General features: G+C 39.1%; 1 long non-coding RNA gene across 1 annotated transcript in view; it reads right to left on the reverse strand.

The window, feature by feature from the left end:
• Nucleotides 1-22,836, reverse strand: part of LOC119065908 (uncharacterized) — a 30,699-nt gene that overhangs the window by 2,132 nt on the left and 5,731 nt on the right. The window contains exons 2-3 of the long non-coding RNA XR_005085668.2: nt 1,777-1,916; nt 264-328 (exon numbers count right to left, since the gene is read on the reverse strand). This is a non-coding gene — a long non-coding RNA (uncharacterized LOC119065908). The remainder of the gene's footprint in view (nt 1-263; nt 329-1,776; nt 1,917-22,836) is intronic.

Raw genomic sequence — 22,836 nt, forward strand, 5'->3', positions numbered from 1 at the left:
AGATTATAGTAAAACTGTATTAAAATGAAGGGCATGGGGTAGGGTCACATGTGTGCATTTATGGGTTGAGATCATCTTAAATTATGATAGAAACAACATGATGTCATGGCTTGAAAAATCATGACATATCTGTGTCAGCATGTTGTTTACATGCAAATACTGGCAGGGTCTCGGGGACCAAACTGTACTAGGTACTGAGGACTGAATGACAGGATCCAACGACTTAATGATATTTTGAAAACTTAAAATAAGGCATAGCTTACCCAGCATTATGCTTTGCTTACAGCAAACAAGTGGAATGAAGTCAAATGAGAAAGATGGAAAATCTCTAAAAGGGAAAAAAATGGGACACATGGGCCAAGTTAGTTAATAGTAACTGTTATTTCTTAAGCACCTGCTATGTGCCAGGCACAGACTATAAGATTTATGTAAGCTATCTCATTTAATCATTCCTACTACCCTGCTGGATTGATATGATCCAAGTCATGTTACTGGTCAGAAACCTCCCACTCAGGGACTCGGTCTCCCCTATGGCTGTGCAGTCAGTAAGCGGCTTGAATCCGGAGCTGTCTGTTGCCAACCCCAGGACCGACCCAGGCCCCTTCCACTCTCTCTGCTGTGAGTCACATCAGCATGGAATTATGGCAAGGCTTTATTTCATTAAGCCTATTCGTAAAATATTGACTACACTGCAAATGTATAATGTTTTGGGAGAAAAACAACCAAAAGAGCACCTGTGGAACTCATCATCTGGCTTTAGAAAGATATTTTAGAAATATTATCAATACCCGAGAAGCCCTATTATATACCTCCCTCTGGCCCTACTCTCTTCCCTCTTCCTCCCAGAACCATTGTTCTAGTTTTGTGTTTACTAACCTATCACACACACACACACACATTGCATGTTTAAAACTGTAAATAATTCATGTGTTCTTTTGGGACTCACATTTCCCCCCGACAATAGATCCCTAAGATGTATTCAGGTTGATGTAAGTGGCCATAATTATATTCCATGACCCTTCATGGCTTAGTGCTGCCAATCTGGCCTCTAGAATCCTATTCCCACTGACTCTAGAGCATCTCTTACTATCAGTCTCAACCTAGATGACAAGCAGTTCTGAGCTTCTCAGAATGTACTAGCATATTGCCTATTGCTTTAGTGAATGGAATGTCCTCCGAGCCCCACCAGGGAACATTTTTAGCTGGTAGTTTCTCTGATATTATATAATAAATGCATTCTTGATTCTAACCTGTATGATTTTTTTTACCCCCTTCTTCATTACTCTCCTAAGTAATTCCAGCAACTCCATCTCATTGCTGTTTTCAAGTTTCAAGGAATCATTCCTGAAAAATGCTAGATACAATTCAAGGCATTCTACCAGAATATTGTCTTCATCGCTGGTAAGAAGACTCTTTGCTCCAGGGATACTACAGCAGGCCAGAGGTTACCACGGCCTCATCAGCCAACAGTATTGGGGTCTTTGTTGCCATCTAACCAGCAAGTGATCCAATTCTTTAGTGCCATTTTGAGGGTCTCCTTTCTTGCATCACTTTTAGGACCTACTGACTTAGGCAGGGTTCCTCCCAAACTGGATGTGAGTGTAAGCAGTATGTTCTCAATGTAAATACCAAGAAGTGCTGCTAGAGGATGGAGAAGTGAGCCAGCGAGGGAAGGCAACCACACACAGCACCGGCATGAGCAGGGCATGCTGAGGACAACTGGGGCTCATTCCCACAGGGACCTCTGGGAGACAAAGCCCTTCAAAGTCAACCCACCCTCGGAGGCAGGGAAGCTAGAGTGATTGTCCTTCAGCTCCAGCATGCCACTGGCTGAGGGCTGTCCTCCATGAGGCAGGCAGGAGGGAGTCACAAGTGTTTCCAGTAAGGTTGGCTTATGCTGGATCATTCCAGAAAACCTAGAAGAGTGGACAGGTCACCAATGGGTGTCAGATATTCCTTCCTTGACTTCCTGTCTAAAATAACACATACCCCCTCCTCACCCTTTCTTCTCTCATGGCTTTCTTCTTCTTCACAGTAGTACTTCTATCTGGGATTCTAGTACATTTTTATTTATTCATGTATTTATAGTCTCCTTCCTACACATGCACTAGAATATAGGCCAACTTCAACTGGTTTATTCACTACCGTGTGTCCCATGCTCAAAACACTACCTAAAACATGGCATGGACACAGTGTTTTTAAAGGAAAGAGTAAAAAGAGAAAGCTAATATTGGCAATATGGCTTAAAAACAATCTCAGCGGTTAGGAAATTAGGGAGGAGAATGAGATCAGGGTTTCAGAAAAAGGCTCACTGAGCAGAGCCCTGAAGGATGAGCATGAGTTTGTCCATGGGAACAAGACAGGAAATCCGTTTCCTTCAAAACCTTTTCTTTCTCAGTTGATCAAGAAGAAAGCCAGCTAATGCAATGAGAAAAAAATTGTTAGAATTTAAAAAACTGGTTTTTAAAGAAACCTAATGAAATAATCAATTCAAGCAAGGATTGTCAATGGATGTTAAAACTGTTAAGAGAAAGTTGATGGCAGACAAGATATTCACGTGTTGCTAATGTATACGCTTTCATTTTTCTCTTGGGTCCATGTCTGAGGGTGGAATGGCTGGGTCATTCATCTGGTGTATGTTTAACTCTAAGAAATGGCCGACTGCTTTCCAGAATGGTCGTACCCCTAAGAGTTCTCATGCGCAGTACATGACGGTTGCAATTGCCCCACATCCTCCCCAGCACTTGGTAGCACTGGGTTTTTTTAATCTTACCCATTCTATCAGGTGTAGAGTGTTATTTCATTGTGGTCTCGATTTGCATTTTAATTTTTATGAAGTCCAATTTATTGATTTTTTTCTTTTTTAGGTTATGGGTTTTGCCAAACCCAAAGATACCATGATTTTCTCTGTTTTCTTCTAGAACAGTATAGTTTTAGCTCTTACATTTAGATTTATAATCAAATTTAAGTTAATTTTTATATAAAATGTGAGGAGAAGGTTAACATTCACTGTTGCAGTTGGTGGTTCCAAAATATTTATGGAGATGTAAAGTACAGCATAGGAAATATAGTCAATAATAATGTAATGACTGTGGCCCTGGCTGGTATAGCTCAGTGGATTGAGCACAGGCCTATGAACCAAAGGGCTACACGTTTGATTCCCAGTCAGGGCACATGCCTGGGTTGCAGGCCAGGTCCCCAGTAGGGGACACATGAGAGGCAACCACACACTGATGTTTCTCTCCCACTCTTTCTTCTTCCCTTCCCCTCTCTCTAAAAATAAATAAATAAAATATATTTTAAAAAATATTGTAGTAACTGTATATGGTGCCAGACCAGTACTGAAAATACCAGGGAAGACACTTTGTAAAGTATATGATTGTTTAACCACTATGCTGTACACCTGACACTAACAAAATAATATTGAATATAAACTGTAATTGAAAAAAATATTTTTTAATTTGAAAAAGATTCACTGGTGCTCTTCGTTAAGATGTATGCTTATTCTGCATCAGGTATGGGTGACGAAATGAAATATAGAGAGGATATGATTAGAGATTTAGAAGAAGGAAAAGACTTGGTGATATTGACTGTGGCCCAGGTAGCACCGGCTCGTTCCAACACTGGCTGAATGAAAGGGCCCGCTCACCCTGTACCCCCAGCAGCACCTCTCCCAGGACCTGGCACTTCCTGGGCATCCACTCGTCTGACCACACTTTTCTGCTCACTCCATATATTGCTTCCCTCATTAAAGGGGCAGGGGGTGGAGGGGGTGAGCCTACAGCCATAAGATGTGTATGGAGTGAAGACTGATGAAGGAAAAAATATAACAGGTTTGTGATCAAAGAGAGTACAGATTGCCTCCAAGTCAAAGAACTTCAGGTGCCTTCTGCATGTGAAGATGGCCATAAGGGCAAAAACAACAAGTGTTATCTTAATTCTCATTTTAAAATCCTCTCTTTTTACCAATAATAAATCATCCTGAATAATCAAAATCATTAAGCCCCTTTTTATTCTTCATGTAGATGCTTTTGTCATAAAGACATGCACATCCTTTCTCTTCGAGAGAGAGAGGGTCGTTGTTTCACTTATTCATGTATTCGTTGGTTGATTCCCGTTTGTGCCCAAACTAGAAATCGGACCTACAACCTTGGTGTATGGAGATGATACTCTAACCAACCGAGCTAGCCTGTCAGGACCAGATGTACATTCTTGATATAAAGTTATATATTATATAAAGCCCCTTTTCAGATTTTCTTATCTTTCAGTTACAGATTTCTTTCTTACAGCAGGAGGGGCAAAAAAAAATTGTTCGTGAGCATTCATGTTCTTTGTGATTAAATAGCCATTTTTACACTCCTCTTTTGTGGGCCAAAGACTTTAAAATAAAGTCTATGAATGTATTCAGTGACAAATAGGGTATTCCTCTCAGTATTACCATTGTGCTCATGTATTAATCAGAGAATTACCAAATTCGCTTCTTCAGGCATCATGATATCATCACGTGTAGTCTGTTTTCTAATCTGCTTAAAACTGGTTTGGTTCTCATGACTCTGTAAATATATGTTATAATCCAGAAAACCTCAAGGTTTAAAGAGGAAAAGAAACCCTACTATAACTTACTGATCTGCTGTGCATTTTTATGTTATTAGCAGTATTGTTTCTAACTGTATATGTAATACTACTCTGTTTGATAATATCATCTGTTTTTAACACCATTTGGTCTTATCAGAAAATAAACACAAGCAGAACTCAAATGGCTTAAAACAACTACTCCCTGTGTAAAAGGATAAATGTTTGCTCCTTAAATTAGGGTATATTATGTTCCACATTCAGTAAAAACTTATAGCTACTATTATAGTGAATATTTAGCTCAATCTGAAAAGTGAACAATAAAAACAACAACAAAACCCCTTACAATGTGAAATACTTTGTAATGAAACAGAACTGATTCAAGCCTGGGACTAGATTTCTTTTTGCTAAGCCGGTGAAAACTAGTGCACATAGATGCATCGTGCCTACCTCAGGGGAAGGAACCAGCTAACGACTTGGAGGACGTCTTGCATCTTCCTTTGCATCAATATTACTGGTGATTCATAAATTATCTCTTGAAAGTTTAACTATAATTTTTTTATTTTATTACTGATTATAGGCAGAAATAAATTTATATATGCTAGTCATTTGGTAAGGAGGAAGATCCAGAGACACTTCAGGCTGTGAAAACAAGCAGAGACCACCTTTTGGGGCAGCTGCCTTTCTCTGGCTTCATCAAATGTTATTATAATCAAGAGTTAGAGCAGTGGAAAAAGACATGACTTGAGGTGGTGAGCACACCATACAAAATACAGATGGTGCACTACAGAATTGTATCCCTTAAACCTATATGATTTGAATTAATATGACCTCAATAAATTCAATTTTGTTTAAAAAAAAAAAAAAGAAGAAAACAGGATCCGCACTGTGAACCGCAGGGCTGTTGCACATAGGAGAAGGAACTGGCTAGTCAGGAACATGGTAAATCTCTTGTGGGTACATGGGTCTCCTCATAGTGGATGCGTAAGCAAATAATCTCCTCAGAGAGGACCTTCAAAATAATTGGCCCAGTACTTGTTGCCTAGGGAAAGCTGTTGTTGCTGGGTACTGAATATACATGACTTTTGGGGAGCTTTGATCAAGGACAGGGATATTCTTGTCTTGTCTACTGCAGTATACCCAGCCCCTATCACTCTGCCTGCATAGAGTCAGTAATTCATACGGATTGCTGGTGAAGTTTTAAAAGTCTATAGCCTTAGAAAATTTGACTTTGGATGGTAAACACACAATACAATATACAGATCATATTCAGATTCTATATCATAGAATCGTACATTTAAAACCTATATAATTTTATTAACCAATGTCAGTCACCCCAATAAATGTAATTAAAAAATAAAATAAAAGTCTATAGCTTTGCAAATACATGGAGGAATCTTAAACAAATATTGCTAAGTGAAAGAAGCCAGTTTGAAAGGAATATGTACTGTATGGTTCCAAGTGTATGACAGTCTGAAGAAGAGAAAACTACAGAGGCTATAAGAGATCAATGGTTGCCAGGGAATTGGGGGAAAGAAGGGAGGGAGAGATGAGTATGGTGGGGCACAGAGGACTTTTCGGGCAGTGGAAACTATTCTGTTTGATACTGTAATGCTGGATATATGGTATTAGATATGTGCCAAAATCCATAAGATTCACAAAACAAAGATTAAACCCTAAGGTAAACTGTGGACTGAAGTTAATAGTAATGGATCAATATTGGCTCATCAATTATAACAAATGTGTCACACTAATGCAACACATTAATAAGAGGGGACACAGGGCTGTACGGGAACTCCTCGTGTTTTCTGCTCATTTTTCTGTATATTTAAACTGCTCTAAAAATAAAATATATTAATTTTTAAAAAGTCTATGGGGCACCATTATTATGCTTCAGGACCTGCAGCCAAAAACTAAGGATTAGCAGGTAGACTTCAGACCCCACTATCTAGAACATACTCACGAGGGGTTAAGCAAACCAGATAGCTAGCCAGCCGAAGAAGTGGCGCATGAACCTCAAAGTTTCAAATAAATTTGAGAAGTACCATGAATTCAATGAATGAAGAAATTCCCATTCTGAAGCTCTAAGTCTTTTTTTAAGTGATAAAAGATATATACAAATACTAAAACTAAAAAGGGACAAAAACTTGTAAGAATTTCAGCCCGTGAAAATCCCACTTATTTAAGTCCTATCTTCAATTCTGAGATCAGCCACAAAAGAAGTGTCTCCCAAAATACAAAGTTTAAACAATTCTGTGAGAATGGGAAGTTTCTTCCTTGTGTGAATGAATTTTGCTCTCAAAAGGAGAATGAACTAGACAGAGAACGGTCACCTGAACTCTGACCTACCTGATGGCAGCAAACACTGATCTGACTAGCCTTTGGATATTGTCCAGAAATTTTTGAAGTTTATGCAGTTCCAATCAACAGCTCAACAGGATTTTTAAAACAGAGAAGAAAACTTGGAAGTTACCCTAATCTTCATCTGAAGAAATGAGCAAATGAAAACAACATGAATATTCTAAAGAGAAATGAAGCAGAGAGCTAACCATACCAGATACTAAAACATTATAAAGCAACAAGAATTAAAAGTTTGTGGTACTGGCAGGGGATTGAACTAACAAATCTCTTAATGGAACACCCACCTGTAAATGGATTCTAGGATGTGTAAAATACCCATTAAGAGTTGTATCACAAATCAATTGGGGAGGAGGAATTTTTCTGTAAATTGTAATGGACTGGAGAGCTAGTCATTGGAAGCAAAATTAATTCATACCTTCAGCTCACATCATAAATAAAAAATAAATTTTAGATATGTAAATAGAGAAAAAAGACAAGTCAAGCTTTAGATAAGCTGAAATAAACAAGAATTAAGTATTTTTCAAGCCTCTGGAAAAGTATACTTTCCAAGCTTGAAAACAATAAAAGAAACAAAAATTTGATGACATACAAACAGCTGTAATTTTTAAAGCTAATTACAAACAGCAAACTAGGAAATACTCACTTATGGACAGATATCATTACCTGTAAAGAGTTCAGGTAAATAGTTATAAAAATAACTAAGATCATACTAAACTCAGCAAAGGGCATGTTCAGAACCTTTACAGAAGAGCTACTATAATTCTTTTTTTAATTAATTTATTTTTAGAAAGAGGGGAATGGAGGGAGAAAGAGAAAGAGAAACATCGATGTGTGGTTGCCTCTTATGTGGCCCTCACTGGGGACTTGGCCTGCAACCCAGGCATGTGCCCTAGACTGGCAATTGAACCAGCAACCCTTTGGTTCGCAGACCAGTGCTCAATCCACTGGGCCACACCAGCCAGGGCAATTTGTTTTAAACAAAAATTTTCACCTATAGTTGTGATTTTAAAACAAACAAACAAACAAACAAACAAAAAACCCATATCATTTCCACCTATTAAATTGGCAATATTAAAGAGTTATGATATTATTAATGTGGAGGGGACAAAAAATAAATATGCTGTGCATTTCTAGTGACACAACCTTTTAGAGAGTAATAAATTTGATAAAATGAATCAAGAGGAGAAAAGTATCTCATTCCCTTTTATCCAGGGTTCTTATGCTGAAGATGGAGAAAATGCAAGAAAAAAGCCATATGCACTAGGATAGTCATAGAATATTATTTATGATTATAAGAGAATGGAAGCAATCGATTATATAACGATAAGAAATTGGCCCAGAACTTTTCAGTGGTGGCTTGAACAAAATTTAATGGATGAATGAAACACATGTGGTGGGATATTATTCAGCAAAAAATTAGATCATCACGTAAATCAAATGACCATGCAGTGCAGCTATTGTTTTGAGTTTTTCCCCTCCTTTGTCCGGCATGCTTACCAATTTCCTTCTGATAACAACATCCCTTTCCTTTGGAGAATCTTTCCTAACCCCGTGTTATCCTGGTGGCCCGACCTCCTCTCTGTTAACCGGTGAGCATGTGACTCAGATCAGACTAGTGACAATGTAACATCCTCCCGGGCATGGAAATTGGTCTAAGGAAGAATACTTTTTTTTGGCCTGACCAGTTTGAGTCCTTTCACAGATTTTTCCAAAGTGAAAGTAAACAGATGTTCTCTCTTCCTTTTGAATGACCTTGGGCTGTTGGCAGCTGTCCCCCCTGCTGGCTGGGTTGAGAAGTGCAGAAGAAGAGGGTGGAGGCGACTGACAAGAGAATCAGAGAAAGACTTGGGGACATGTTCTGGACCCCTGGTTATACAGCCCTCCCTAAACCTCTCTACTTCCCATTTACAGGAGTGTTCCTGACACATGGTTTGCAGTGGTTAAGCCAGCCAGAGTTGGGAGTCTGTCCTCAGCCTTTGTCCTCACTCATGCACAAATAATTTCCATACAGTATCTTTGGTGACCAGAGTATTCTTTAAAAATCTAGATTAGACATCTCACTGCCCTGTTTGAAATTTTGCAATAGCTTCACATTGCTTTTAGACCAAGAAAAAAATTTGTACTATGTCCTGTGAGGTCCCACAGGATTTTCTCCTCCAATACAACACACACACACACACACACACACACACACACACACACACACTCTCTCTCTCTCTCTCTCTCTCTCTCTCTCTCTCTCTCTCCTTCCCTGAACTCAGCTCCCGCCATGCTCCTCTTGCTCATTTGCTTTGCCACACTGGCCACCTTCTGTTCCTCAAACAAAGGTCATTCCTGTCCTGGTGTCCTGGTCCTTGAACTTGTTGCCTCATGTGTAAGGAATGCTCTGGCTGACCTTCACAAGGCTGCTCCTTTCTTGTCAGTTGGGTTCCATCTCAGACAGAGATCTCTCCTGACTGCTCACTCTATCTTCCTCTCCTTCATTTTCTACATATTATCTATGTCTGTCTTAAATTCTCCTATTTATTTGCCTTTTGTTTTAGAACAAAGAAAAAAATTAGAAAGAAAACATGCAGGTCCACTGAGATTCTAGGAAACAATAAGCATATAAGAAAATATATCAGATTCACAACAGTGGGCTGATGGGGATCGATTATACCTGATTTATTTTATCTTTTAAAAATGTTTCATAATTTCTGAATTATATCATTATATGCTCAATTAAGATAAAGAAAGAAAAAGTTATATACTCTTCAGAAACCACAAGTTTCCTGTAAATTTTACGAAGAATTTCAGTTACCCCAGTCATAATTTTTAGAAACTATAATGTCAGGTTCTGCCAACAACTAGTCTCAGAAAAATGTCTTGGTTTTTTAAAAAAAAGAAAAAAATTAAAAGGAGCATTTGGTATGACTGTGCTTCAAATCATAGAGGATAAACTTGTATTAGGTTGGTGTTTAAACTGCCAAAACACACAATATAACTGTGATGGGTTTTCTGTATATACATGTCAGCTCACATCAAGACATACGAGGATCAGATGAAATAAAAAAGTTCTTAGAATCATTTGTCCCAATGCCATAGTCAAGGGCATAGTGGAAAAAATCCATTATTTATTATCTGCAACCTGGGAGTAGTTAATTGTGAATAAAAAGGCTAAGGCCTAGTAATTCTACAATTTTTATATTTAAAGTGGTATTGACCATTTTAAAAAATGCAACACTTTATAAAAATATCCCCAAAGCCTAAGGTGATCACATCTGTTTCCTAAAATCAACAGTGACCTTCTTCTTCCTTGAAAGCACATTTCTCTCTTCTCAGTCCTCTCCTGGCTCTTTCATGTGCATGGGCCTTGGCAGTTCTGCCCTCCCAGACAGAGGTCCCACAAGGCCACAAGTCTACAAGTCCCCTCACTATCTTATTTGAGAGGGTCACTTATTTTTTAACCACCTAGTCTCTACTTGATGGATTAATTCACTCATATTTTTTTCATGTAGTTATGAAGTATCCACATGTGGTAGATTTGGGGCAGAAATGAGACATTCTCCCCTATTCAAACTTACAATTTCCAGAAGAAACAAACAAAAACAAATGAATGAACAAAATATCTACAAATTTTGGGTAAGTTTTAAGGAGGAAACAAATGAAGAATTCCTGCTCGGATGGTCAAGGAAAGTCCCTCTGAAAAGGTAAATGGAGATCAGAAGCACAAGGAGGACTCAGCGTAGGGGAGGAAAGAACACAGTTCTTTGGAAGGTTCGTATGGCTGGAATATCATAAGCAAGGGGCTAAGTGGCATGAAATAAAATGAGGGTGGTTAGAGTCAAGCATGGCCTTGCAAGTTGGCTCTGGTTTCAAGTGAAATTTGAAACAGTTGAAAGGTTTTAATCTAAAAAGTGAAATATCTGATTTGCTTTTATTTTTGCTCCATTCTTTCCCTTTATTTACTGGTTTTCAAAATAATGAATGGGATCTTTAATATCTAAAGGATATAAACTTCATCATCAGTTTATTGATATTCACAAAATAACTGGTTGAGATTTTGACTGAGCTTGCATTAAATCTATAGATTAATTTGGGGTGAACTAACATCTTGATGATACTGAGTCTTCCCATCCATGGAGGTAACATACCTCCACTTGTTTAGATCTTCGCTGTCTTTCACCAGACTTTTGTAGTTTTCCTTATATAGATCTTGAACATATTTTGTAGATTTACACCTACCTTTCTTTTGGTGTCAGTGTAAATTGTGTTTTTAATTTCAAATTAAATGTCATTCATTGTTGATATATAAGAAAGCAATTGACTTTTGTTTATTAACTTCATATCCTATAACTTTTCTATAATCACTAATTAGTTTTTGGAGTTGATCCTTTGGGATTTTCTACATAGATAATAATTTAGTATCCTTCAGAGGTTTTTAAATATATACATATATCATTATGAATTCAAGTATTTAAACATTTTAATCTGTTTCAATCTCTTGCTATGATTATTTTTATTAATATATAACTATCTCATGTGGAGCCAATGGCAGTCTCTTCTAGTAGATTCATGGGAACTTTTGACATATTCTCAGTGATCTCGGATCATCTCAGTGCTACCCAGTGTGGCGATACATTGCAGTCTAGTCTGTTATTCATCTTGCCCCAGACCTGTACTCAGCTTGTTTTCCAAGAAGCCCTGCCTCCTTCCACTGGTAGTCCAGGAGGACTGCCACACCATCTCCTAACCAGTTTCTCCAATTCCACTCAACTGGCTTTTATTCTGTCCTCCATATAAAAGCAAAAAATGATTTTCAATCACACCCAGAATTGTGACTGCAAAATACCATTTCCCAGTAAAAGACTCCTTGGGGAAAATAAAGACTCATGAAAAACTTACAAGTTTGGGATAAAGACTGATAGGGAATATTAATATTACAATAAGGAATATTCTCAGAAAGATTTGAAGTAGGATTTTAAATCATTATTTCAAAATGCTAGTAATCTAAAATTTAAAGCTATTGTATAAACATTGTTTCCAGAAATTCCATACATCTAGTAAACATTTATATTACTTTGGGACTTCTGGACAAGATGGAAGCATAGGTGGAAATACCATACCTCCTCACACAACCAAATTTAAGGACAACAAAGATTTAGAAACAAAAACAGAACCAGAATAGACAGAAAAAATGAACAGTACCGAAGTCAGACAACAACGAACCATTCATCCAGACTGGGCCCCAGTGGTGGGAAAGAGACTAAAAGCACTGACTGGAAAAACTTGCAGGTGTTGAGGTGCCGGGAGAGGCTCCCAGCCTCACATGAGAGTTTGTTGGGGAGATCCACAGGGTCCTGGAATGTATACAAGCCTACCCACCCAGGAACCAGCACCAGAAGGGCCCAATTTCCTTGTGGGAAGCAGCAGAGGGGACTTAAATCTGAGAGAGTGGAACAAGCTCCTTTGCTCCCTTTCTGACCCCGCTCCCACATACAGTGTCACAACTCAGTGACTGGGATGACCTGCCCTGGCAAACACCTGAGGCTCCGCCCCTCATACATAACAGGTGAGAACAGACCAAAACACCTTGGCTCAAACAGAACACATCAAAGCCCCAGAGCCAATACTTCTAAGAGATCAGGAGATAGCCAACCTATCAGATGCATAGTTCAAAACACTGATGATCAGAATGGTCACATAACTGGTTGATTTTGGTCACAAATTAGATGAATAAATGAAGGCTACACTAAGTGAAATGAAGGAAAATGCACAGGGAACCAATAGTGATGGAAAGAAAACTGGGGCTCAAATCAATGAAGTGGACCAGAAGGAAGAAAGAAACATCCAAACAGAAAAGAATAAAAAAACAAGAATTTTAAAAAATGAGGAGAGGCTTAGGAACCTCCAGGTCATCTTTAAACGTTCCAACATCCAAATTATAGGGGTACCATAAGGGGAAGAGGAAGAGCAACAAGTGGAAAACTTATTTGAACAAATAATAGAGGAGAACTTCCCCAATCTGGCAAAGGAAATAGACTTTTAGGAAGTCCAGGAAGCTCAGAGAGTCCCAAAGAAGTTGGATCCAAGAAGGAACATACCAAGGCACATCATAATTACATTACCCAGGATTGAAATGAAAGAGAGAATTCTAGAAGCAGCAAGAGACACGGGGACAGTCACCTACAAAGGAGTCCCCATCAGACTGTCAGCTGATTTCTCAAAAGATACCTTACAGGCAAGAAGGGGCTGGAAAGAAGTATTCCAAGTCACAAAAGGCAAGGACCTACATCCAAGATTGCTCTATCCAGCAAAGCTTTAATCCAGCAAAGCTTTAATTTAGAATGGAAGGGCAGATAAAGTGTTTCTCAGATAAGGTCAAGTTTAAGGAGTTCATCATCACCAAGCCCTTATTATATGAAATATTAAAGGGACTTATCTAAGAAAAAGAAGATAAAAAATATGAAAGGGCAGCTTTCATATGAAAACATATTTCATATGAAATATGAAACTCACAGTTATTAACAACCACACCTAAAACAAAAGCAAACTAAGGGGACAGCTAGATCAGGAGTGGAGCCACAGAAATGGAGATCACATGGAGGGTTAGCAACAGGGGAGAGGGAGGAGGAGAAGGGGGGAGAAGGTACAGAGAATAAGTAGCATAGACGATGGGGAGAAAATAGACAGGGGGAGGGCAAGCATAGTGTGGGAAATGTAGAAGCTAAAGAGTTTATGACACATGGACATGAACTAAAGGGCAGAATGTGGGGGGAGGAGGTGTGCAGGGTGGAGGGGAATGAAGGGGGAGAATGGGACAACTGTAATGGCATAATCAATAAAATATATTAAAAGAAAAAATTATATTACTTTGTATATCTTTTAGTCCTTGTTGACTAAATCTATAATTTAAGTCACAAGAAATATGTTCATCCCACTTTATGGCCTGCATTTTTTCCACGCAGACAGTTTGAAACCTCATTACTTTAAAGATATCCAATCATGCTAATATAAAATAATTAATCTAATCATTTCCTTATTTGAGGTTGAGTTGCTTTTGATTTTTTTATTATTGCATTTCAGTTAAGACTCTCATTATAAGCAACAAAAAGTGATTCAAACCTTAAGATAGAGGGGTGTGTCATGAAGTTGATGGGCAGAAATGCAGTTTGTGCATCAGGACGGAGCCAGAAAGCTGTTGGTCTATTTTTTTGTTTAATTCTGGTGTTTTTAGTGAACCTGCTTCTGGCTTTTTCTTATCCTGATTGTCTCTCCTTGTAGAGAATAAATAGCACTAGTTTATTTTACCACCCCGATTACACACAAAGACTGACCTTCAATTCTCTGTCCCATTTCCATAGCTTTGCTTGCATTAGATCCATCTCTGGCTGAGTTGCAGTTCAGGAGGTGAGATTATCCAACATCAACATGGTGGCCAGCATCCCATCCACAGGGATGGGGGGTGAGATGGCACATGGGCTGAGTTGACCCCTAAAACAGGTAACTACAATTTTAATGGCGCTGCTATGAACAAGTTGGTGGAAAGATGCCTTTTTTCTTTGTCCTTGGAGTATGTTCTTCGGAGTAGGACTGCTGGGTCTCAGAGACGGAGCAGCTCATGACTTATCCTTAGACGTGCGAGCAGGTTGTGCTCAGGACAGAAGAAATGAGGGTGTGAGGAGACACTGGTCTGGCGACTCTGAAGAAACTCTTCCTTATCTCCATGATATGCTTTGGAAATCATTGCCCATTTTCACCCTTGGAAAGCACAAATACACTCTTTATATTTCTTTTTATTTTATTTACTTATTGTTTGTCTTTTGACTGAACAGAAGAAATAGGACAATACAATCCAGTGCTCATGTGGTAACATATTCTTAGAGTTACGAAGTTGCAAATTAATGTCTTCTCACCAATAAATACTCCACATCCTCTCTTTCTAATTGGTTCCATTTTCCAAACTTTTTCACAGGTTCTTGGTCAATGCCACTCTCTCCACTTTTTCCCCTCAGGCTGAGGATCTGAGTGCTGTCCCTCCAGAATACAGCACTAAGAAATAGTGGCTTAAACAATTCATCCCTTTGAGTAAAGAAGAACTTTCAAGGATATTGACTACTTAAGCGTTTCACATTTTCAGCATTTCTAACAAAATTACATTGCTCTTTATTACTTGGGTCCAAAATTTTAATCTACCTTTGGATTCCTTAATTCATGAATTTAGGAACTGGACAAAATTTAGTACAAGATCACAGAAGATAGGGGGAAGGATCGGTTAGAGAGAACCAGGTTGGAGGGAGTCCTAGGTCCACTTGCTGCCCTAGCCGAGGAACATGGAAGAGGCCATGTACAGGAGGAGCGCAAGTGAGGAATCAGCCAATATAAGATGGGGGCACCTGACTGACTTAGAGGAAATGACCAAGTGTGGCCTCTAAGCTGGCAGACTAACCACTGAAAATAAGGGTCCTGGTGGGGCAGGAAGGAAAAGGTGGGCTTGAAATCCAAGACTAAGGTTCAAGGAGTAGACGAAAAACATGTTCAACTCAAAGGACCAGAAGGATAGCCAGAGAGATCTAAACAGCATTGAGGCCAGTATTTGCCACATGTTTTCAATACATTATAATTCCCCTAAATTGCCTTTTTTCTTCACTGTGTTGTAAAGTTCCCACGTTGCTTATTTAAAATTACACAATTCACAAAGGCACCGTCAGAGCATGACTCTTGATTCTAAGTCAAGGTCTCACCCTTTGTTTTGTTTTCCAATGCAAGCGATGAGGGCTGGCACAACCCAGCAAGCGTGTTCTCGTCCACAGCAGGATGAAACCGTGTAGCACCACTGGCTGGGGCTGCAGCCCAGGTGTGGGGGAGTGTCCCCTAGAGGGTCCCTCAGTTCCCAAAGGAGTTCCTCCACAGGCACAGTGGGGAAGGAAGGGGACCTTTCCTTCTATCGTTCATTGTTTTACTCACTCCCACCTAGTTTGAAGGGTATAAGGGAATGGCAACTGGTTTCTGAGTTTGCAGGAAAAGTGCTAAAAGCAAATAAGTGGTTTGGGAAATTGTTTTGCAGTTCATGGAGTGAACAAGGCATTAAGGTGAAGGAGAGGGGCTGAGAACTGTTCTGGGAACACTACCAATGTGTCAGGGAGATGGTTGGCCGCTTGTTTTAAAGAATTCAAAGAACAGCAATAGCCACTCTGGCAACTGTGGGGGAAACAGTGGGCAAAAATCACAGAAGGAGGTGGAGGACCAATGAACTAAGGCCAGTAAGCAGCTGTCTATTAGGGAACATTTAACTTAAATAAGAAAAACAGTTGTACAGTGAAACAAATACAACTGTATTTGTTTTTGCAGCATTTCCATCCTTCCGCCCTTGCCTCTTCACATTTCTGTTCTCAGCCTTTGCTAGAATGTAGGATTAAAAAACAATGTGAAGCTCAGATAGAATATGGCTTGATCGCATTCATCAGTGTTGGGAGAAGTATTTGGCATATTTTTTCAATGCATTATAATTTCCCCAAATTGCCTCTTTTCTTCACTCTATTGTAATTTCTTTCCATGTTGCTTTGTTTAAAATTGCTCAATTCATAGAAGATTCAGACTTGTTCCAGTGAATATGCTTAAATTTCTTATTTAACATAGGATTACATGTGCTTCTGTTTTTGTTAATGACTAAGCCCTCTCTGCGTGCTTAATTCTTAATAAATTTTAAGTGATGTATTTGCTTTTGTGCTCTTGGCTAGAAACTCCATGACTGGGCATACACTCAAATTTTGCACCTTTTTTGGATAATGTGCTTTTTGTAATAGTGAATCAAAATAGATTTATATTCAAATGCTTCCTTGAATTCAACATAGAGAGAAAGGAATTCTAGGATCTTCAAAACACTGGGGAAATGTGACTCTGCAATGGAATTGCGTCAAAGGAAACCACCAGAGTAAACTGAAGAATGCTCTTCTCACCATAAACTCTAGAAGTAGAAAAAGAACATTTAAAAAGAAAAATGCCTCAAATGAGATCTTTTTTAAAAGATTTATTTTCCAGAGAGAGGGGAAGGCAGGGAGAAAGAGAGAGAAAAACATTGACATGTGAGAGAAACATCAATTGGCTGCCCCTTACAAGCCCCCCAAACAGGGACCTTACCCCACAGTCCAGGCTGCTGACCTTCATGTTCACAGGCTGACACTCAGTCCACTGAGCCACACCAGCCAGGGCAGATATTTGCAACAATTATAAAAATCATTTCAATTATATCAGACTATGTATGATAACCTAAAAAGATCAAAATGAATATAATGGCCTCTAATTTAACTAGATGAAACTATAATTTTTCAAAGCAGTTAACTTCAACTTGTATTTAGTATGATTAAAAATTTTTTTTCTATGCTTCTGACCTAGTTTCAGGTGTGGACTCACAGATCCCAGGCTCTTAAGAGACTAGGAAGAAAAATTACTTGCTTATATTCTGCAATTTTTATTACACTAATCTGTGGTGCTTCAAGTCTGGGCAGAGCATGGGCTGTTCTTGTTTTATAGAAGAACCTTTTTGTCCTTTGTTGGGGATGTTTCCAGCAATTTAACAACTGACTCTAATAGAATCTTATGAATAAAACTAATGAAAACATGGAGAAATGAACTCCAGAGACCAAACACACAGTAGCTTATTGTTCACTCACCAGAGAATAGAAATACCTTCTCTAACAAGGTACAATGGTGCAAACAGGAACTAGCGCTAGTGTTTCAATGAACAAGGCATTTAGCGTCAGGAAAAGGCCAATATTGCCAACCTTAACCTGGTCAGTAAGAAGAGTGAGCGCCATACATGGATGTAAGTAAAAAGGTAAATGCACTCCCACTTTCGGATGTGTCCAGATAACTGTTGAATTTGTTCAAAGACAGCAACTATTTACTGAATCTAGTTTTTTGTCCTTTGACCCATCTTGATGGGGTTTTTTTGGGGGGTGGGGAGAGGCTCTATATAAGGACTGTTTTATCTTTTGCTAAGATCTATCTTTAATTTTGCTTGTTCTCTTGGATCTTAGGAAGTTTACGGAAAGGGAGAATTGGTATCACTGAAATCCCTACATAGTTTTTAATGACCATATCATTAAAAATATCAAAACTTTTGATATCAAAAATAGATCTCAAAACTTTTATTGGAATTGCAATTACAGAAACTCAGACAGGGCAAACCACTCACTTCCTTGGAGATGTGTTCGCATCTATAAAACGAGAGCTGTATGTGACTAGTGCTTCCCCAAGTGTGCCGCCCACGCCCCCGGTAGTGCAGGACGATTTTAGTGGCGTGTGGACCACCGTCTCAAATTGTGCATCTATTTTACTAGCTTATCAGATGTGTAACATTTGTGACTATTATTGCTTAGAAATAAAGTGAATATTGTCTTTTTAAAGCCAGTCAACTTAAAATATTAAGTAAATCCTATGGGGACATGACAAAATAGTGACATATTGTTTTTGAATGAGTAACATCTGGAAACTCTTAACCTAGATAATCCCTAAAGCATATTTCAGCTCAAAGTCCAAAATGCCTATAATATTTAAGCCTTTGTTTCAAATCTTGCTTGTATTAACCATAATTAAGATGCCAAAACTAAATAAAACTGACACAGGTTAATAGCAGAAGTAAAAGTAAAGCAAAGTGCTTGGATAATTCTTAGACTTGATCATCACTCAAGGATTAAAACTAAATACATTTTTTTTATTTTTGACACAGAATTTTCATGTAACTGTCTAAACAACCTCATGCAACACTGTTATAAAAGCCTTTAAAATAAAAACCCATCTTGAATTGTAAATTCTATACATGTGCCCCGAGTGTTCGTGTTATGATCGACACTGGGGTTCTGAAAGAGCTGCAGATTCCTTGGCAGTTGTCCTTCCACTGCTTGTGGGACTAGGAAGATAGTGACACACCTATGATCTTCATTCATCGAGTGCCTAGCAATGGCCTTGCACTTTATTAACTTTGTCTTACATAATCCTCAGGCTGCCTAAAAAAGAAGTATTATTTCCCCCATTTTCAGGTTAAGAAACTGAAGCTTTTTGAGTTTCCTCACTTGCTAACTCTCTTACCCAAGGGCTCACAGTTAGTCTGTGGTAAGCATTTTTTTTTTAATGTTACCCAGGTCTGTCTCTTTTCTAAGCATATGTTTTTTTCCTATGACATAAAAGTTTTATTTTAGAGTTTTAAAGAAACATCTATCTGTCCCCAAAAGTGAACTAAAGTGACCCTTGGACTTCACCAAGAAAAACTTTGGAAGAACTCAAATTCTTAAAGAGTAGGTCAGAGACCTGGGCAAAGGTAGTAGCTACAGGGTGGGTCATTTCAAAGAAATAAGTGGTCATCCTAGAGAGTGGCATCTCTGTCTTAACAGTTTACACCAAATTCTTGGGGTCCCTGGATCGAAATGCTTCCTCTACCTCTGCAGATAACCACCCTGCCCCTTACCACGCCAGCCTGGGGTGAGGCTGGCATCTTTTGTTACTGTAGTAGTTTTCTTTCCCACAGCCTATCTGTCCATATCCCCAGCTAAGGGCCTGTTCTCTCACTGACCTCTCCACCAACTCTTAACTCTCAGCACAGAGTGACCATGCTACATACCAAACTTGCACAAATCCACCCTTTGACCTTTACTATACTTTATCATCCAGAGTCTTCTTTGGAATGCTCTAAGAACTCTAAGGTAGATCAACTAGTCATATTCTGTGAGAATTCTGTTACCCCCAAAACAATGTGGAAAGTTAGAATATGGAAGTTAGAAATCATGAGCATGTCTGCCAATAAAATTATCAACCCCTTGGTCCTTCTGAAAGGAAAAAAGTTCTTATGTATAATAACAATTTTTTTCAATAGAGTAAAAAAAATGTGTCTGATCAAGTGGGGAAATGAAGCTGAAAGCCTTTTCAGTGTTTGGAACCAAGTCAGTCCTTAAGGTGCTGAGGAGAGAAGGAAGCTCTCCCTAAACAAACCTTGTTAGAAACACAATGGCTTCAGTCTCGGACAGCTGACAGGAGCGGTTGCTCAAGGACAGAGACTAGCGAAGACAATGTGAATGTAAACTCTTGGTCAAATCCCACTCTCAATTGTGTCTGTTATCAGCACCTTTCCCACACACTAAAGCCAGTCCTCAGGAGACACCTGCAGGGCTGGGCCCACCCACCTGTCAGTTTCAGTACAGGAGACTGCTGGTTTTTGCAATGACATTTTGCAACTTGGTCAAAAATGGCCACATATCAGCAATGCCAACCTGTAAATTTCCTTCCCATTGTAGAAGGTGATACCTTTGCCTTAGACTTGATTTCTACCTCATTCACTTTGAAGGGACATCGCTTCTGGATTGTTCCTTGACTGCACCAGCCTCTACATCCAGACCCTGTCAGACTACTGCCTGAACTTCTGGGTGGGAGCTCTGCTCTGTGGCTCCTGCCCCTGCCCTGCATGCTGGGGGGAGGGGTTTCCTTAAAAGGACCATATCCTGTCAAAAGCAGAGCACAGAGGTGCCTCGGAGAATCCCCACCACTGAACAGGCTCTGGGCCCCGAGGCCAACTTGGTTCTCACCTACACACACCTCAAAGCACAGATGACATTCTCTATTTTAATTTTTTCTGTTTCATTTAAAAATGCCAGTGCATTTTTGTGAGCCATGAATGGGTCATGACCTATTCTTTGAAAAATATTTCTCAGAGAAGACCTTCTGGATAAATTCTTTGAACACAAAGGAAAACATAAAATTGGGCTTTTCCTAAGGCTTGCTCTCCTGGGTGCCGTGACCTGATTTTCTGGTTGTGTCTTACGCCTTCTATTGTTCTGACTTGGGGTTTCCTGATCGAGGCACCTGTCCTTGCCTTCTGCAGGCCTCCACTCCCCAGCTCCACCCTAGGCTTCCTGTCTAGTTTCCTGACCCTTGAAAATGGTTACAGGGCCATGATATGATATTATAGCTTCAGAAATTCATCATCTTGCCATTTTAATGATTTTATGTTTTAATCCAACTTTGAACATTCAAGATGTATTTGGTACAGTTTATCTTAACAAACAGCACCATACACAAACAATTGAGCCTAATACTAACATCATTATCAATTATGAAAGAGGTAGACATTGAGAAATGGCAAAATTGTACTTCTCAAGTATATTGTACTTCTCAATACAATATACTTGAGAATTGTACTTCTCAAATATAGTCTCTAATATTTTTAAAATGTCAGAATTTTTTTCACAGCTTTTAGTATAGATTGTATTATTTATTCGTGGTTATTTGATTCATCACAAGTTCAATGAGATCAGAAAGTACAATACTTGATATATGGTAGATTTCAATAAATATTTTCTGAATGAGTAAATGAATGTTTTCTTTAATAAGACTTTGTCAAGCCCTGGTTGGTGCGGTTCATTGGATTGAGCACCACCTGTGAACTGAAATGTTGGCGGTTCAATTCCCAGTCAGGGCACATACCTGGGTTGTAAACCAGGTCTCCAGTAGGGGTCTCACAAGAGGCAACCACACATTGATGTTTCTCTCCTTCTCTTTCTCCCTCCTGTCCTATCTCTCTAAAAAAAAGTAAATAAATAAAATATTTTTTAAAGAAAGATGCCTTTGATAAGATTTCTTTTTTTCCCCGCAAAAGGTTCAAACTTTTTCTCATGTCTTATACACTAGAATACTGAATATGAATTTGTCGATGAATTAAAAAATAGATGTACAGCCCTACAGGTAGGGTTATCTTTAGGATTCCAGTTGGGGTATAATCCCTTTAATACACATCAGCATCCAGCCTCAAGGTAACTTTCTGATACTAATAATTGCCATCTATTACATGCTTCACAATACTCTAGGAAGTGGGCACTATTATTATACCCCATTACACAGAAGAGGAAATTTAGGCTCCAAAAGGCTTAATCTAGGCCTCTAGATTAAGCAAGAGCCATCCTAGATTTACAGCTTGGCTTGGCCTGGAAATCTCGAAGCCCAGCACAAGTATCAGCCATCTCAGATTGCTTTACAGCTCAGGCAGAGTGGCCTCAGGCAAAATACAGGTAGGGGCTGACCTTACCTGCACCACCTGGAAAACCCCAGGGTCAGCACACCCAATGGACAGCTACAGACCACATCAAAGTACCACTACCTTGCCCCTCACAGCTGATTCTTCATGGAGGCTAAAAGTAGGTGGTAAGTGGTCACAGCCAGTCCTTGCAGCTAACAGCTATGGGTAAATCCCTCCAATTGATCTGCCTACAGCAACAAGGCTCAACTATAAGAGGAGAGTATACTCAGCCCACATGAAGGGTGTACCTTGAGTACCCAGCTTGGGAGGCTGTACCACTGTACCCCATAGGACACCTGCTTCATTAGGACACACTACCAAGACACAGAGTCAAAGCAGCTCCACCTAAAACATAGAAAGAGGCTGCCAAGATGAGGAGACAAGGAAACATGGCCCAGATGAAAAAACAGATCGAAACTCCAGAAAAAGAATGAAATGAAATGGAGATAAGCAATCTATCAGATGCAGAGTTCAAAACACTGCTTATAAGGATGCTCAAGGAACTTGGCGAGGACTTCAACAGCATAAAAAAAGATCCAGTCAGAAATGAAGGATATGCTAATTGAAATGAAGAACAATCTACAGGGAAATAACAGTAGAGTGGATTAAGCTGAGAATCTAATCAATGATTTGGAATGTAAGGAAACAAAAAACCAACTAATCAGAACAACAAGAAGAAAAGAGAATCCAAAAAACAATGATAGTGCAAGCAGCCTGTGGGGCAACTTTAAGCGATCCAACATTCGCATCCAACATTCGCTTCATAGGGGTGCCAGAAGGAGAAGAGAAAGAGCAAGAAATTGGGAATCTATTTGAAAAAAATAATGAGGGGAAATTTCCCTAATTTGATGAATAGATAT

The sequence above is a fragment of the Artibeus jamaicensis genome, unplaced genomic scaffold (genome assembly GCF_021234435.1).
Source record: "Artibeus jamaicensis isolate MK-2021 breed Jamaican fruit bat unplaced genomic scaffold, CSHL_Jam_final scaffold_537, whole genome shotgun sequence".
Classification (NCBI taxonomy): domain Eukaryota; kingdom Metazoa; phylum Chordata; class Mammalia; order Chiroptera; family Phyllostomidae; genus Artibeus; species Artibeus jamaicensis.